This window comes from Peromyscus maniculatus, chromosome 21, assembly GCF_049852395.1.
Source record: "Peromyscus maniculatus bairdii isolate BWxNUB_F1_BW_parent chromosome 21, HU_Pman_BW_mat_3.1, whole genome shotgun sequence".
Lineage (NCBI taxonomy): Eukaryota > Metazoa > Chordata > Mammalia > Rodentia > Cricetidae > Peromyscus > Peromyscus maniculatus.
In genome coordinates, this window is record NC_134872.1 from 1,690,413 (window position 1) to 1,709,085 (window position 18,673).

The 18,673-nt window shown below is 46.6% G+C and overlaps 1 long non-coding RNA gene across 1 annotated transcript; it reads left to right on the forward strand.

Moving 5' to 3' along the window:
* Positions 1 to 13,636: 13,636 nt before the first annotated feature.
* On the forward strand, positions 13,637 to 16,276 carry LOC121824881 (uncharacterized). Its single transcript, XR_013046823.1, has 3 exons — positions 13,637 to 13,692; positions 14,812 to 14,844; positions 15,241 to 16,276. It is a non-coding gene; the product is annotated as an uncharacterized LOC121824881 (long non-coding RNA).
* Positions 16,277 to 18,673: the final 2,397 nt, after the last annotated feature.

Here is an 18,673-nt window from a genome sequence, read left to right on the forward strand (position 1 = left end):
GGAAAACAAAAACAAACGACAGAAGCGTGAAGTTGTAGCTTGTTGAAAACTAAACTACAATCAGCAATTGGGGTTTCCCAGCCCCGCCACTATTGGAGAGATGACTGGGGAGGAGACAAAGGTCAGGGTGGGGTGAGGCCTGTTGCTGCTCAAAGCTCGGCTGAACTCGTCCTCTGCTTACATTGTGCTCAGAGGAAACAGACACATAACCACCATCACATAGAGAAAGAGAAGGCATGAGGTCTTGAGGCCACAGTAGGAAAAGGAGAAACCAGAACAAATCCTGTTTGGCTCAGTCCAGCTGTCTTATCCTGTAGAAGAAAAGAACAAGGAAGAAACTCAGATCAGTGTCTTAAATGGTGACACTCTGAACAGCTGATCACGCACTCAAACTGTCCCAATCCCAGAAGTGCCCACACCGCAGGGTTCTGTCCTCTGACCTCTCCCTGTCTCACACCAGACCCTTTAGGGTATCAGTTTTTAAAGCTGGAACAAAAGGCTGGACATCCTAGAAACTTTACCCAACCCCCACCCCACCCTACCACCACCACCCGCAGTGGGAAAGTAAAACAAGACCAAGTCAAAGCCTCTGAAGATGGAACTGCTGAGCAGCTATGGGCTGGCTGAGATCCTCCATGGCTCCTGCATACACTGCCACAGGTGTCTCAGGGATCAGCCCCCAGTATAAAGACTGGCAAGCCTGAACACGGCTGCCTCACCGTTTACCCCTGGGAATACTCCTTTGCATTAGAGCTCATGGAAGCATCAGGATCTAGAAGGCCTAGAGGAATCTCCTGGTCCTTATCTGAAGTTTCCAGAACTCTGACTACAGATCCAGAGAAAGATGAGGAAACATGATAGTAGATTGCACATGAAGAGGACTAACTGGACTCCTGGATATGTGTTCTAAGTAGGGACCACTACATCTGACCTCTGAGAGCTGAGGATCAGGTCTCTGCCACCTCTATCACTGCAGTGATGAATCTGTTCATTATTTCCTTCACAATAGAGTTAATGTCAGCACATCAGCACAAGACTGAATAAGCAACTGTGTGGAGGAATTTTTGCTCTCATGTGACAGGGCACAGTCTCAGCTGGACTTGATATTCCCAGGGAGACTTGAACTCAAACCCTGCCCTTACCTTACCTTTAGTCTTCCTCTTCCATATCAGAAAAGTCACCACAGCTCCCATAAGCATAGCTCCAAGAACCAGGCCAGTAACAATTGGCATGATGGGGACAGAGGGCTGAGGAGGCTCTGACAGAGAATGGAAGGAACCGTGAGTCCTCTGACCTCCCGCTATCAGTCATGACCCTGATCCATTTCTCCCAAAGCCTCCCACTCTCTCTGTGATAGGCTCTGTGGTCAATCCCAGTCCTTACCCCATCTCAGGGTGATGGGCTCAGGCAGTCCCTCATGAGTCACATGGCATGTGTATCTCTGCTCCTCCCCAGAAGGCACCACCACAGTTTCTGGAAGGTCCCATCCCCTGCAGGCCTGGTGTCCATCATTTCCATGTCCTGTGTCTGGTTGCTCCCATCCCTCTGCCATATCAGGGTGATCTCAGCAGGGTAGAAGTCCAGAGCCCAGCATCTCAGGATGATTTTCCCATCAGTTCTGACTTTTTGGGTTACAAGTATTTTGGGATCTCTGAGGGGAACAAATTAGAAAATCCAGGCTTTCTGCATTCTTCCCGGGGATCCATCAGTGCTCATGTGACCTTGTTTTTAATGGATGGAACAGTTGGCTTGAAGGAGTTGTACAGACCCCACCCATCAGCATAATCTCAGGATAAAAAATGGGGTAAACTATTCCTTGGAAAGTTCCAGATTCAGCTTGAGCCAGCACAGAGCAAGAGACTCTGGATCTCACTCTAGGAATACGGACTTCTGGTTCTGACTGGATGGAGACTCAGCAACACTGGGCTCAGACCTCCAAAGTGCATGGACAGGAAACAGGCCTGAGAGAGCTCGTGGTCCACAAAGCAAGTGGAAGGGAATTGCTGTTTAATTGGAAAACTGAAGTGTCCTGACAGAAGGCTTAGCCCTGAGAGAGTCCCTCTCTTATTGAATTAGAAAACCCATGAGACACTTCCCGCTTTGATTCAAGACTGAGTTCTTATTCCAGCTTCTCCCTGCTGAGGAGGAATCCTCAGGGAACAGGGGCTCCAGTCTCAGAGCAGATGGGCAGTATTTGTCCTTACCTGTTCTCAGCAAAGTCTCCTTCCCATAGTCCACTTGTGAAGGAGCAACTGCACACATTGCTTCTCCAGGTAAGTCTTCACCACTTGTGAAAAATCTGACTCCTCCCACTCAAGCCTGAGCATCTCAGCTGCCTTGCCAACGGAGGTCCAAGTGCTGAGGTCCTCGTTCAGGGTGATGTAATCGTGGTGGTTGAAGTTTAATTCGAATTGTTGGTGACTGGAGTGCATTCCAGACAGCAAATCACAGCCATACAGATTCTGAATTGTGTGATGTCCTGGCCAAGCTCTCACTCTCAGCCACTACCACAGGCCCGGTCCCTTGGTGGGGCCCTCCAGTGGCTCCCTCCCTCCTTCCCTCCCTCCCTCCCTCCCTCCCTCCCTCCTTCCCTCTCTCCCTCTGCTTTCTAAATGGCTGGATTTGGACTTCAACTGCACAAAAAGCCAGGTCAGTGTCCCAAGGCTCTCTTCAGCCTAGTCTCCATGGGTCACATTTCCCTGGGGTAAATTTCAAACATGGCACACTAGGGCCACCCCATTGGGAACTTGAAATTTGGGATTTCTGGTTTGGGCTCACTCACCAGTTGCACTATGGTTGTAGATATCGAGCATTTTCTTCAGCCTTTCTATGAACACTTTGGTTTCTCTCAGGGCCTGCTGTGTCCTCCACTCCCAGTACTCTGGCTCCTGCTGATCCACCCATGGTGCATAGCGTCCCGTCCTTGTGTGAGACCAAAAAGAGCCATCTTAGAAATGCTTTCACCCAAAAACTAAGGCCTAAGATTTCTCCTTTTGGGAATAGGCCATTAGTTACTGGAACCAGTCAGTTCAGATTCCAGAAACCAGGAAGTGTAAAAGTACAGAGTCACAAGATAGTCACGAGGTAATGCCTACCAGACTATGGAACGTCCTCTCCCTGGTTTCCAGGGTAACTGACCACAGAAATGCCCCCACCTGAGGGCAGTCAATGAGAAATGGTGGCGGGCAACCACTCCCTTAGAAGTAATTTCTAGAAGTCCCTAGAAGCGAGCCAATCAGAATTGTATCCATACTAGCACCCCTAAATGATGTAACCTTGTGACTTTTCCCTTTAAAAACTGAGCTTGCAGACAGGTGGGCGCTTCCTCCAGCCTCCACTGCGTTGGATGTATTGGACGAAGTCCCTGCCTAGGCTTGTATTGCTTTTGGATATCCAGAATTAAACCTTGCTTTTGCATTCCGGCATGCTCGTCTTTGGTGGTCTCTCTGGGGGTCACGATCTGGGCACAACACTTGGAGGCTCTTCTCTACTGTCCAGTCTCTCAAACTGTGTGTCATCCACAAAAGTCACAATAATGAACTGGGGCTCCACAAGGCCAGGCCAGGTGAGGAGAGTTTGGAAATAGTTCAGCCAGTGTGAACCTAGGTGCAGTGGCCTTTAGATCTCGACACCCCACTTAGCAGCCTATGCTGCTCCCCACATTCCTCCCAGGAGAGCACGAGCAGGGACAGGGGACAGGATATAAAATAAATAAGGGACAGGTCCTGACTGGGTTAGGGAAGAGACAGACCTTCCTGTACTACAGCCCAGGGGTGAGTTAATTTCATCTCCCAGGTTAGGTCCTTTCCCTCCTGACACCCACACTCACCCTCTAGATACCTGGTCAGGGCCAGGTCAGCCAGGACCAGGAGGAAGAGAGCCTCTGGGCCAATGGTCTTCATCCTGCTTAAAGAGTGGACACTGAGTCACTGCTAGTGTGTGTTCCGTTTATAATCTTGATATGAATGAGGCTGATTAGCTTCTCTAAGACTTCCCAATGGTAATGAAGCATTGAGATTGGGTCATGGAAAGATGGAGTCTCCTGGGCCCTGCTTTCCTGGCTCAGACCCAGCTCTGGGACCTGGTATCCTGGGAGCGGTGTCAGGGGAGAAGTTGCTTACTCTGGTCTTTGCTGCCCTCGTCCTGGTCACAGTACCCTTCTGAGTCCAGCCTAGAGGCCACTGAGTCAGTCAGTTCTCAAACTTGGACGTGTCTATAGAGTCTTGGAAGTTGATTGGCCCTCAAAGGTATTTATGCTTGTGTGGATTATATCTATCTATGCTCACTATGTTAGGAACTGAGGATTTTGAAACATTTGCTTTATTGAATACATTAATAATAGAGTGCATGTAAGCAGAATGTTTACAAAAAGGAACAACTATTTTCCAAAATATAATGGTATGGTGAAAATAATAGATGTTTCCATGTCTGCCTGTCCTTATCCTCATATTCTTACTAGTGATGCTTTGGATTCTTCTTTTTAACCTTTTAGTTTTATGTGCAGTGTGGGAAATGCAGCTTCACTGAAATATGCAGGAAGGATAATTTTAGATTCATTTTTTATTATATATATATTTGTGTGTCTTTTGTGTTTGTGAATGTTGGGATGCAGTTGTCTGTGGAGGCCAGAGGAGGGTGTTAGAAACTGTGGTGTGTGATGCACAGGAGGTTGTGTGCTCCCAAACTTTCAAGATTCCAGCCTTGGTGGTCCAAATAGTGTAGCCATATCTGGAGCCAAAGGGGTAAGATTTTTACTGACATCTTCAGATAGTTTCACTTTTGTTTGAGGGTTGGGGATGCTCATCAGGCCTCTGTCTCCTGGGTGCTGAGATTGAAAGCATGGTCACCACACTAATGTAAATGTACATCTTTACCTCTGACTCTTCAATGGGTTGACACAGGTGCTACCGACATTCAGTAATTTGAAATATCATTGAATCCTTCGTTGCGTACTGCATCCACATTCATAAGGGAGTCTTGTTTATTGCATGGATGTTGTGTTATTACATTTTAGTTTTAAAAAGGAGAATATTGTTGACTAAGTTCATCAGTCTTTCAGTGTTCATGCTTTTAAATAAATTTTATCACATCTTACTTGTTAATATTATCACACATTTCACCAGAGAAATTTGTAAGTATTTAAAGTGATTAAGCTTATGATGAGGGATTCAAACACCTTCAGTATGGTAATATTCTCCTGAGAGCTCAGAGTTTATGATTGCTGGCAGGAGGACTGAGAGGGGAAATGATTGGATCACATTTTATATTATAGTAGAAGCAGCAGACAGTTGTTAAGTATGTTGTTGCAAAAACAAAAAAACCTACAGGGTGGGCAAAAAGATGAGTTCTACCCACCGGGTGTGGCAGGGTTTCAACTTTGGACAAATATTGTTCATTTAGGCATTTTCTTTTTGTGAAGTTCCTGGCATGCCACTCACTCTATGTGGGTGAAAGGTGCACAGTTTGGCGGACACACAGATGGGGTAGATGAGTATGAGCCTGGGGACCCGAGGTACTGTGATCCACCATGAGGCTGGCTCGTGATCTTGCCTACTGACCCGGATCACTCACCATCCTGCCTCTGGTGTAGTGGAGCAGGATCCTCAAGTACAGAGGATGTGTGGAGTCAGCAGAGGGAGAAAAGGAGGAAATGGACACAATCTGAGGGTGAATGGGCTGCCAGTGTGCTTATTGAAAAAAGAATATACCTTTTAAACTCTATAGTTGCACATAGGATTAAATAAGAGAAAAGGAGGCATGTGAGCTGGGGTGTGGCTTGAGATCAGGGATTAAGGAAGCGCTGACCTTGACAATAGGCACCAGTCACGGTTAGTGGAAGGGCCACATTTCCTCTTGCTGGAATAAGAATTTGCCTCCATTTCCAGCAAGTAGGAACTTTCTTCAAGCCCCTGAGGAAATGGGAATTTGTCTAAATGCCTGACCTTGGAAAAAGGACTTTCTTAGGGGAGCAGACACTCCATTATAGAATATTGCAGTTTCTTGTATGGCTTAGTTTATCCAAATAGCTAAAGCTTAAAAGTGAGCAAAGACAAAGCTAGACAAATATTAGAGTGAACCTGAGTAGATGTTAGGAATTTATAAAATCTTGATTATCAAATATCAAGTATGTTACTTATCTAAATTTTCTAGCAACATGGTGTTAACTTGTATCTAACTGTAGGCAGAGTTATCATGCTATATGGTTCCACCATGGAAGGGATTTTTTCCAAAGAATTATTTTGTTTAAAGAGGCTGATGAGGAACCTGCCTGATTCCATTTTGAAGGCAAGAGCTTATTGTTTTTTGTTTTTGGTTTTTTGGGTTTTTGTTTGTTTGTTTGGTTGGTTGGTTGGTTTTTCGAGACAGGGTTTCTCTGTATAGCTTTGTGCCTTTCCTGAAACTCACTCTGTAGACCAGGCTGGCCTCAAACTTACAGAGATCCGCCTGGCTCTACCTCCCAAGTGCTGGGATTAAAGGCGTGCACCACCACTGTCTGGCTTTATTGTATTTTAATTCTTATTTATTTTTATTATTTTTTAAAGATTTATTTATTTATTATGTATACAGTGTTCTGCCTGCACATATGTCTGTAGGCCAGAAGAGGGCGCCAGATCTCATTACAGATGGTTGTGAGCCACCATGTGGTTGCTGGGTATTGAACTCAGGACCTCTGGAAGAACAGCCAGTGCTCTTAACTGCTGAGCCATCTCTCCAGCCCGTATTTTTAAATAAGTTTCTATTTACTGTGAGAATTGAGTTTCTCTCTGTTCCCTGGAACCTGGCCTTCAACTAAGTCATGACCCTGACCTGTTTTGAGAACACCCTGATCTTCCCTGACCCCTCCTAATCACGTGGTGGATGATCACATGGTATTTTTTAAGTTTGGTGTTTTTTTTTTTTTTTTTTTTTTATTTCCTTATTGTACCATTTGTCTCTCTTCTGTAAAACCACTCCTGATTTCACTCCTTAAAAGGAGCCCAAGAAGTGGAATTGGGGCTGCTCTCTTTAGCCCAACTTAGGAGGCAGTCGCTGGCCAGCTCTTGGGTGCGTGCCAATAAAAATCAAGCTTGCTTCAAATTTGGCTCAAATTGTGGTAGTGGTTTTATTCTCACCATTGGGATTAACACTACCATTGTACACATTTTCATCCTTCACCAAAGCCTGCACAAAATTTCTCTAAGGGAAAGGCATAATAGTGACATCATTAAAAATGAGAGTAAAAGGGTGCTGGAGAATTGTGATCTACAAAGGTGAAATGCTGCAACTTTGTCAAGCAGCAATGGTCATCATGTGGTCCACGCCAGGGTCTGACCCATATAGGATTGCTTCTGGCTTCTCCTTTCCTACTGACTTCAAGAGCTTGCATTCTGACTTTGTTTTCTGCAACTGGCATCTGACTGTGGCTGTCTCCTGTCAGCACAGTGTGTAAAAGTGAGGAACTCAGTCCAGCCCTAGGCTCTGAGCCTGCCAGCCACACTGCCCTACGTCTTTTCCCCACTTCTCTTCCCTGTTACAGTAGAGGCAAGGCTGGGCCCCCTCCACCCCTAGCTGTACTTGACTTTCACGGAGTTACAGCTTCATACTTCCTGCTTGAAGGAAGGATGTGGTTTTGCACCTCCTTGCCTTTGTAGGTGATTAATTAGTATACAAAGATGGCTAAAGCATGTAGAAAATGTATAGACTGAGAACCTTACAGAATGAGGTAGGCCAGTTGTCTGTGGTGACAGACCGTGGCCCTGTGTGGCCAAGTGTGGTCAGGGATATGCTCATCTGTGACTGAGCACACCTAGGCTTTCACATTGTCACTTCTGATCTGTGTCATCTGCACACATCCTCAGGCCCTGTCCTTTCCATAAATCAGTTCTACCGAGACTTGAGATATCAAGGACTTACACAGGTGTAGGCTTTGTCCAGTGTCTCCACCAGCCCACAGTTCCTCCCTCACTGCCATCTCTGGTGGCTTTAACCAGCTGGTGTTTCATTTTCCTCAGTGGGGACAATGCCTATGATCCCACACTTTTACAATAGCTTTAAAACGTGAAGCCCTAAAGGGTTTGCTTTGGAAGTGCAGAGGCTAGACACTTGTCCAGCCATCCAGACCACGATTTTATGTAGCAAGACAGCCTGTTCAAACTAGAATGTGGTGTTCAGACCCATCAGAGTTTTTGGTTTATTTGTTTCAATCAATTCCTTTAATAGGGCCTTGGAAATACAGACAGGGTGCCTGAAAATAATCACTTTTAATTACAATATTGTTTTGGAAAAAAAATTATCAAACATAGCATCACATAAGGGCATTTTGGTCAGTGAGGAACCACCTACAGGACAGCGGTCCCTTGTCCATCGTATTTTGTGCAAGTGCACCCTGTCGGTTTTTATTCCATGATCCTGAGAATTAGACCTGTTTGTTGTACTGTGTATGGGTGTGTTCGACAGCTTTGGTCTTAGTTCATTTTGTTTTGTTTTGTTGCCAACTTGACATAAGTTAGAGTCTTTCTGGGGAAAGTGAACCTTAACTGAGAAAATGTTCCCATAATATTGGTCTGTTGGCAAGCCTGTGGGGCATTTTCTAGATGTTGCAGAGCCCACCCCACTGTGGGTTTTGGTAGGTGGTCCTGGGATGTATAAGAAAACAAACTGTGCTGGGCATTGGTGGCGCACGCCTTTAATCCCAGCACTCGGGAAGCAGAGCCAGGATGATCTCTGTGAGTTCGAGGCCAGCCTGGTCTCCAAAGCGAGTTCCAGGAAAGGCACAAAGCTACACAGAGAAACCCTGTCTTGAAAAACCAAAAAAAAAAAAAAAGAAAAAAAAAAAGAAAGAAAGAAAACAAGCTGAGTAAGCCATGAGGCACAAGCCAATGAGCAGCATCCTTCCATGTCTTCCCTTCATTTTCTGCCTCCAAGTTCCTCCCTTGAGTTCCTTCCCTAAATTCCCTTCATGAAAAGAACTACAACTATAAGCCGGAATAAACCCTTTCCTTCCCAAGTGGGTTTCAATTATGATGCTTTATCACTACAATAGAAAGCAAATGAAGAAAACAGGTCTGAAGTCATACTCCTCTGAGTGTCTCCCGCCTCTGATGGCAGCAGGAAATAGTCCTGTGATGGTCCCACACAGCCTTTGGAGGCCCCTCACCGCAGAAGTCATTGTAGCATGTCACCATAGTTGGTAGGGTCAAAACTTGGTGTCTGACAGCCCTGAAGACCTAGGCTTGGCCGTCATCCATAATCAGCCAACTGAAGGGACAAATACAGTGAAAAGAACGAGGTCCTCACTGGGAAGGTAAGCTGTGAGGGAAGATCTGCAGGACACGAAGGATTCCTCCAGCTACATTTCAGCTCATAATGATCTATAACGTCCCCTAACGATGTCCCCCCAACTGAGAACAAGTAACAAATAATAAAGCTTATAGATTTATTCAAACTACCACAGGACACATCTGAAAACGTCACAGTTAACAGAAAACTTGATTGTGAAGATACTTTCTTTTAAGATTCTTTTTTTTTTTTTAAAGATATTATACATATAGTGTTCTGCCTGCATGTATGCCTGCAGGCCAGAAGAGGGTACTAGATTTTCATTACAGGTGTTTGTGAGCCACCATGTGGTTGCTGGGAATTGAACTCAGGATCTCTGGAAGAGCAGTCAGTGTTCTTAACCTCTGAGCCATCTCTCCAGCCCCAGGATTCTTTTTTTTTTTTTTTTTTTAATTTTTTACACGTATGTGTGTGTCTGCATGAGTATATACACAGTGAGGTCTGGTATACTGGGTTCCCAGATGAGGGCACCTGATCCCTTGGAGCTGAAGCAACAGGAGTTTGTGAGCCACCTGTTGTGAGTGCTCTGAACTGAACTCTGGTCCACTGCTATGTATAGCGACAAGCTATAGTAACCACTAATTCAACTCTCCAACCCCAGGGAGACAATTTTTGCCTACATCCCTTTGCTGGACCCCAGGGCCTGGAACAAGGCCAGGTAGAAGGCAGATTCCCCAATATTTACTGAGAAGTAAATCTCAGGAATAGACTGCCTAAAGGTGGAGTCTGGAGCAGGAAAGACAGCTTGCTTGTTCAATGTAGATCTTCTCTCTCATGTATATATAGGGAACATTCTTTTTAAGACAAGAGACCTCGCCCAGCAAGTGCTAGAGCCCCTTCCACGTCTGGGACACAGCACCAAACCTCTGGGCAAAAGAGGAAATCTGAGGCACAGATGACCTTACAGTTTGGGGAGTCCGAAGGCAGGGGGCCTCTCAGGTGCAGGAAGTCCTCCTCATCCAGCAAACCCGCTGCTTCCCATCTCCAAGCCCTGCCCAAGCCACAGCTACACAGCCTAGGAGCTGCTCTATGCCACAGCCCCGCAATGAGGGACCACTATCAGATCAGAACCAAGGAATGATGGGTGTGTGGCGATGGCTGTGGTAAGGTGCATCCACATCTGCATAGGACCCAAGAGGAGGACAAGAGGCAGGATGGCTGGGTCCTGACCCAGAGCTGTGGAATGGTGATCCTTATATTCACACGGTAGAATCTGTGTCTTTTGGAAGGTCTACCCTGCATGCAAGGAGGTCTGTGCTATACCTGGGGATGGAGATTTATGGAGGGATCATACTGGTTTCACGGGGAGACACTGGGCAGATGTCTGGGCTGGGAGTCACTAGGGATCTGTCAGTGGCACATTATTGTTCTCAGCTCCCGTGCTTCTACCCTAGACCCTCTGAAGACACATTCTCCATATCACGGACAAACCACCCAAATCCCATCCCAAGGTCCTTTTTCTCCTTCAGATCCTTGTGACCTAAAATAACCAGGCTTGGACCAGCCAAGAACGCAACATGACACTGTGGCACAAAGAATGAGACCAGGAACAGACATTTCAGTGAGGGACATAGGCCTCAATTCCCCATTCCTTCTTCGAATATGTCTATGATACCAGCATCTGGGATTGGAACAGAAACAGGAGGACAGGGATCAACCTAAAGCGATTCACCTCCAGACAATGCTCACAGGGTACCAGGTTCAAGAGTTGGGTCTACTTGAGGAAGCAGGGCTCTAGAAACGCTGCTCCCAGGAGTTAATCTTTCTTCTACTCAACCCACCAAGGTCTCTGTCATCCCCATCTGAGACTAACACTCCACACAACACACAGGATGAGGACACCTGTGCCCTGCACCCTCCTTCCGGTCCTCACTGCTCCTCACAGCTTCAAGGACCATGACCCTGAAGTCAGCAGTGCAGGGTCAGAAGCCTCTGCAGGAGGGTGAGTCATCAGAGAAGCCTGTGCCTCGCTTTGCCCCATCACATCCTCCCTGCTCCACCAACTGGGTGGTTTCTGCACAGTTCCCTTCTCCATACTGTCTTGCCCCACCCCACCCCACCCCACTTGTAGGGCCCTGGTCTCCTCCCATATTGAGTAAAGCCTTTGCCTGCTTGCTGACCTTGACAAGATGTCCTCCCTATGCTAATTCCCTGCTGGGTTCCACCCTCCTGAATGCTTAAGGGAAGTTCCTTGTCTGTGTATCCTGCATAATGGGCGTTAACAGCTTAGATGCAAGATTGTAAACATCAGTAGGGAACTTCTGCCCTCTGGGGTTCTCCCATTGTGCTGTAAGCCTGTATTTAAGGTTTCCTCCCTCTTTCAATGCATTCAGCATTCTGCTGAGGCGAGTGACCCGCTGTCTTTGTCTCTGTTTTTCGATCCACCGCCCCTCGCTCGGACATGGTGAATGGGTGGTGGTAGCGCGGGCTTTATCGCTACAACCACTCCTCTTCAGGTCCAAGCTTCAACAAGGTGTTCCGGGAGGAGGAGGAGGTCTCACCACACAACATCCTAGGCTCAAACCTCGCTGTAGTATTTCTACACCCTCTTGCCAGGCGTGGCCTTCTGTTGCTGCTGTGTGGATGACACTCAGATTGTGGGATTCCATAGAAACAGGACCAAGCCACTGGAGCCGGAAGGGCAGAGTATTGGGGAAAACAGACACAGAGCCCCAGAAGCCACACAGGGTTTCAAAGACAAACTGACGAAATTGCTCGGTTTCTAGAACCAGAGTTCTGCAGGTGAGTGACCCCGGTTCAAAGGTCAGGACCCCTCCATGTCCTGACAGACAGACCCAAGTCACAGCTTTCCCCTTACCACCAAACTGACCTGTGAGACTCTGGAACCTGGAGAGACCCGGTGACCAGGCCCAGTTCTAGGTGCAGTTTAGGGTCAAAAGGGTCTCAGGGCAATCTTGTGGAGGTGAGCCTGACGGCAATGGCAGGACCGGGGTATCATACTCTAAATAATGTACATGGCTGCGACGTGGGCACAAAAGGGCGCTTTCCCTGAGGGTACTGTGAGTTTACCTACCCTAGCCACAGATACAGCACCCCCAGGAACCTGAGCTCCTGGACTGTAAATGGCAAGGCAGCTCAGATCCTAAGGCACCGTGAGAGGAGGAGGATTTGGCACACCAGCTGAAGACTTACCTGCAGAAGGTGCATGGAGATGCTCCACACACCGCCGGGCACTGGGTATGAGATGTTTCTGCTCACAGGTAAGAGGGGCCACGAGGAAATTCCTCCATTTTCTCTTACTGGGGCTCACATCTCCTAAGGAGGAAAAATGTTGGGATCACCTTGAAGACTGGTTCCATCCTGCATCGAAGTTGGAGAGGGCTCCAGGGTTTTCTGATTCAGCACAAGAGAAGGACTCTCCAGAGGACTTGCCCTTCCCAGAAGAAAGTTCAAAATCTGTCTACCAACCAGCAGTTTCCTTCAATCTGCAGCTAACCTCCCTAGGGCCTGATCTCTACCCAAACACAATACCTTTGTAGTTCTGGCTCCGCTGTGGTGGAGTCTCTCAGATCCCACCCAGTCAGAACCAGAAGTCTGTTTTTCCTAGAGGGAGACCCAGAGCCTCCTGCTCTGTGCTGGCTAACGAGGATTCAGAAACTTTCCAAGGAATAGATTGTTTAGGTCATGAATGTAGGCTGCTGTACTGTATAGAGGCTGTATCCTCCTCTATCCCAAATACCCCACTCATTCCAGTGATGATCACAGAAGCTGAAACCCCAGGAAGAATGTCAAATGTCCAAATTTCCCATTTCTTCTCCTCAGACTCCCTACAACACATAAGACCCACCAATCAGGTCAGACCTGGAGGGAATGTCACCCTGAAATGCTAGGCCCTGGGCTTCCACCTGCTGAGATCACCCTAACCTGGAAGAGGAATTGGAACAACGATACCGTGGATACGGAGATGGTGGACACCACCAGGCCTGCAGAGTATGGAACCTTCTGGAAGTGGCAAGTGAGGTAGTGTCTTCTGGGGATGAGGAATGTTGTGGGATATCTGTAAACTGTGTGAAGATGTATTGCTATGATTGGTGTAATAAAAAGCTGAATGGCCAAAAGTTAGGCAGGAGGTATAAGGCGGGACTTCCGGGCAGAGACAGAACTCCAGGAAGAAGAAAGGCGGAGTCAACAGCCACAGAAAGGAAACAGGAGGTGTGAGGTGGAAGAGAGGCAATGCCATGTGGCAGGACATAGATTAATATAAACGGGTTAATTAAGTTATAGAAGCTAGTTGAGACGAGCCTAAGCTAAAGGCCAAGCTTTCATAATTAATAATAAGCTTCTATGCCATTATTGCAGACTGGCAGTCCCAACAAAAAAGCACTGCTGCAAATGTCACCCAGCGTCCAGCAGGTAAATCTGCACAGGGCCTGAAAAGGCTGGGAAAAGCTGCAAGGAGGCTAGGTGCTCACGGCATACAGAGGCACAGCTCTTTTAAGAGGCCCTGCTACCAAGCACTTGAATGGGGTTTATGAGCAGCAGGCTGTGCACTACTGGGTAGCGGGAGATTGAGTAGAAATGCCTCCTGCAGCGTGGACCCAGAAACCTCCCAAGCTAGGGCAGATAGACCGGCTCCAGGCCATGGCCCACAGGCGTGGGGCTCCACTCTCACCAAAGTGGGTGGAGCCGGCTGCCAGGCCATGTGCTAGGTGGAGCCATGTGGCCATGGGGGGGAGGGCTTAGCTGCCAGCTAGCAGTTTAAGGTTTGGTTCATGCATCAAAGACCACAGCAAGTGTGCAGCTGCAGGTGCTTAGAAAGTCAGGTCCCGACTGTTTCGGGGTGGGGGGGGACCCAAAACAGACTGACCACACAGCTTCTGGCAGGCAACACCTGGACCCAAGAAAAGCCATAAGCTGACCCCACCCAGTGGGGTCTGCATCTAAGGGGATATACCTGACATTCCAAACATTCCATATACCCCTAGTCAAATGTCAGCCAATCAAGGTCCTGAACCCTGGAAATCCCCTCACCCAACCTCTGCTATGATAAAAACCCCACCCTGCCTAGACTCTGGGTTCTCTGCTCTCACTGCTGCGTTGGACAGTCCAAGCTCTGAGCTTGAAAATAAAGTCTCTTTGCTTTTACATAGTAGATTTGGTCTTTTGGGGGTCCCCACAATCTGGGCATAACAACCAGAAAAAAACTCTAAACTGTATGCTTAAAAATGTGCTTAGGTGGGTATAAACAGGTGTAAAAATAAACAAATACATAAATAGTTTAAAAATAAAGTCTGGGGCTGGAGAGATGGCTTAGTGGTTAAGAGCACTGACTGCTCTTCCAGAGGACCCAGGTTCAATTCCCAGCACCCACATGGCAGCTCACAACTGTCTGTAACTCCAGTTCCTGAGACCCAACACCCATGGCAAAACACCAGTGTACGTGAAATAAAAATAAATAAATTTAAAAAAATAAAATAAAAAAATAAAGTCTGCTTCCTACCTGGACCCTCACAAAATGTTTTCTTCCCAAAGGTGAAGTATGAGAAACCTCTGTTCAGGCTGACGGTAAGTACTGTGGGGTCTGATCCTTGAGATGTGGGTAGAACAGCAGGCAGGAGTCCATGGGGGAGCGAAGGCTACCATTACACACACACACACACACACACACACACACACACACACACACACACACGCACGCGTGGACGCTTAGTCCCATCTCCTGTCAGGCCTGATCCAGTCATGTTTTGCTTTTTCCCAGGCAAGACCAATGCTAGGCTCCTGTCAAAACTTTATAAAGATGTGACCCTGCAGGGCCTGTGGGACAGTAATCCTGATTTTTCAGGACTGAGACAGTTGGAGCATGCGATGGGCTCCTCAGAGTGTCACCACTCACAGACACGGGTGTGAATTTATTCCTTGTTTTTTGTTTTTGTTTTTATTTTATTTTACATGATGGGACAGAGCCTTGTGTTGGACTGAACCATAGAGGATTTCTTCTGGTTCTCCCTTCCCCGGTGTTCCTTCAAGAGCTCCTGGTTTTTCATTCTGTAATTGGCATCAGACTCAGAGTATCTGTCTCCCATCAGCACAATGTTCTCAAGGAGGAACCCAGTCCAGCCCAGAGCACTGAGCTCTCCCTACAGTGAGTCTCGATGTTTCTCAGCCATCCCTCTCTTTCAGCAGAGGCCAGCTTAGAAATCTCCATCACTTACTGAACTTTAGATTTCATTGAACTACAACTTCATACTTCCTTCTTGAAAAGAAGGATGTGTATATGGTTTTTGCAATTTATTGCCAGGGTGGATGATTAATTCATGTACTAAAAATGAGTAAAATCTATAGAGAAAATGATGTTCAATAACCTTATAGAATCTGTGTTTGCTGCACTAAATGCATTGTCTTTGGAGACAATACAGCGGCAGTGTGAAACCGAGTGCATCATAAATAGAGGAGGAATAGATGAGAGGAGAGCTGTGCGGGATATAAAGTCACCTGCTTGCTATTTGCAGCCTTGATGCCCTTGGTATTCCTTTCTGGGTTCCTAGATATCTGCTGCATCCCTGGGCAGTCCTTTGCAATTTCACATCGCTGAAGATGTGATGTGGCAGTCCACATCACTAGGCACACTAGTCCACACTAGGCAGTCCCTCATGGGTCGTGTCTCAGATGCTGCTCACACTCAAGCCATGCCCTTGGCAGTCTGAATACTGACCTGGCCTCTGTGAGGACCTTCCTGACGTTAGTGAGCACACACATGGCACGTGTCTGTGCAGACTCTGGTTCTGACCAGATTTCTACCACGCTGAATTCTGCATGGTATGATTCAAGGTGTCTTCCTTACTGTGTATGGGAACCCTGGCGGGCTTTGGTATGTAGTTCCATGCACGGGCTCTGACTGTCCTGAGAGTGTAGTTACTGGAGGGTCTGAGGCTAAACAGCCACCAGCTCAGCAGAAGTCTTTGGAAAATGGCACTCGGCTGCTGTTCTGGTTGGGGACTGGGGGCAGATGGTTTTCCAGGGTCTCTCCTGCTGTGGATGCTCGCAGCTTTCACCTCCCTTGTGCCCTCTCTCCCACCTTAAAATGTCTGTTCCTGAGAGAGCAGTGGAGATCCCAGGGGCCTTCTGTCTCTCCCACAGCTCTGGTCCCTTCCACCAGGAGAGGAACCTAGACCCACCAATCCCTTCATGAACTCAGGACTTCTTCCTTCTGTTTGGTTAGGTTTCCTTTTATACTTTGCTGATAAGCTACAGGATTCTAGCCATCACTCACTACTTCCGATAGTTTTCATCCAAATCACCCCAGCTTATTCCTGGCAGATTATTCATGAGTTCCCGTGTGTCCCAGCCCCATCAGATTTTGTTTCATGCCTCTGCAGAGTTAGACTGTTAGACAGTATGTCCCCGTACTGCATATGAGTCAGGTGTCACTCTCCTGTGTCTGTTCCCTGTCTCTGACAGCAGCAGGGGGTGTTTCTGTCATTGTTCCACATGAAGGCACCTGATGGTATTGTCAACAGAAGTCTTTGGGGTCAAAACCTGGTTTCTGGCAGCCCTGATAAGCTAGTCTTGACCACCCATTTACAATAAGCCTATTGAAGGGGTGAGAACAGAGTAAAGCAAAGGAAAGAGGTTTGGGGACAGGGAAGAGGAACAAAGAGGTCAGTCTCACACACACACACACACACACACACACACACACACACACACACACACACAGCGGCTACCCACCAAGTTGACCTTTAGGATCATGACGTGAGGTTTAGTTTAAGTACATGCAGGAGGACTTTTCTCCTGTTCTGTTCTATAACATTTCCTATATTTCTTTGGAAATAAGAATAATAAGAAATAATAATAATAAGAAATAATAAGCTAGAGATTTCTGGCCATCACTCACCTCTTCTGATACATTGTCCAACTTTCCCTGGTTCGTGCTCTGGAGATTCTACCAGACTGTGCATGTGTCTCCCCCTCCATCATAGATCTTCACATTGAACTCCTAATCCTCCTGCCTCCACCTCCCAAGTGCTGACTTTACTTGGGTGTAGCATGACACTTAGCTCATTTGAGACACTCTAAAGCATGTCTATTTATCCTTGTCTATAAAAGATTGCAGTAACTTATCAGATGAGATCTGTAGACAGGAAGTGTAAAATTACTATGTGAATTTTTGTTGTTTTTTTTCTTTCAAGAAAAGAATCTAGCTCAGAAAGGCCTTGAACTCCTCTGCTTCCCAAGTGCTGGGAAAACCACATGTCCCATCCTGCCCTGCTCCATTAGAAGGATTCTATTAATACATACAAACAATAAAATGGTTTGGAAGTGTAATAGCCTCATGTTCGTGGAATCCATGCCAATTTAATAAAAACAAAGAGAAATTAGAATTCCATAGACTTACATACTTAAATATGACCACATTCTCAACAGTGACCTAACCATATCCCTCTAGATCAGCAGTTCTCAACCTGTGGATCAAGAGCCCTTTGACAAATTTCTACCTCCAAAAATATTTATATTGCAATTTGTAACAGTAGCAAAATTACAGTTATGAATTAGCAAGGAAAATAGTTTTATGGGGGGCACCATAATGTGATGAACTGTATTAAAGGGTCACAGCATTAGGGAGGTTGAGAACCACTGCTCTAGATGATCCACTGACTAACTTTTGCCAGCAGCAGACAGAAGGCCATAAATAAGAGATCAGACAACAGGTTCTCACTAGGGACTCTCCATAAGCTTGTCCCGAGCCCCCTAATGGAAAACCTCACCTTCAGCCAAGTCGCTGGCAGCAGAGTGCTGGAAACTGACATCTCAAGCCAGCATCTCCAGCCCTGTGACCAGAGCTTCTGACCAGGACTGAACTCAGATGCATCACTGGAAATGATGTGAACAGAGGTTCTTGCTAACTTAACAGAACTGTACACCAGCTAATCCAGACTCTCCTCATTCACATGGAGTGGATCTTGTTCCAGAAAGCTGACAATAAAAACTGCCTAACTAGATAACTATTTCTTAAAATGCACCTGAATCCACTGCCACATCACAGCTGGTGGAGCTCTTCTTCCTGCCTCTCTGTACTCCTTTGCAATATATTTAGAGGTGTATTGTCTTCCTCTAAAAGTATAAGTCAATTCAGCACCCACCAATCTCTTCCCCAGTTGACTCCAACAAAGATAAAAATCTAAGCTCTCAAGATAACATTAATGATTTGAGCACTTAAAGCTCCCAAAGCTCTCTATGAAATATGTGGCTATATTAAAGACTGAGTTTTTGATAATTTGTACTTAAAGGAGTTGGTCAAAGAAATCCTACTTTAAAATAACATTCACTCAAGCTGGAGAGATGGCTTAGTGGTTAAGAGCACCGGCTGCTATTCCAGAGGACCTACGTTCAAATC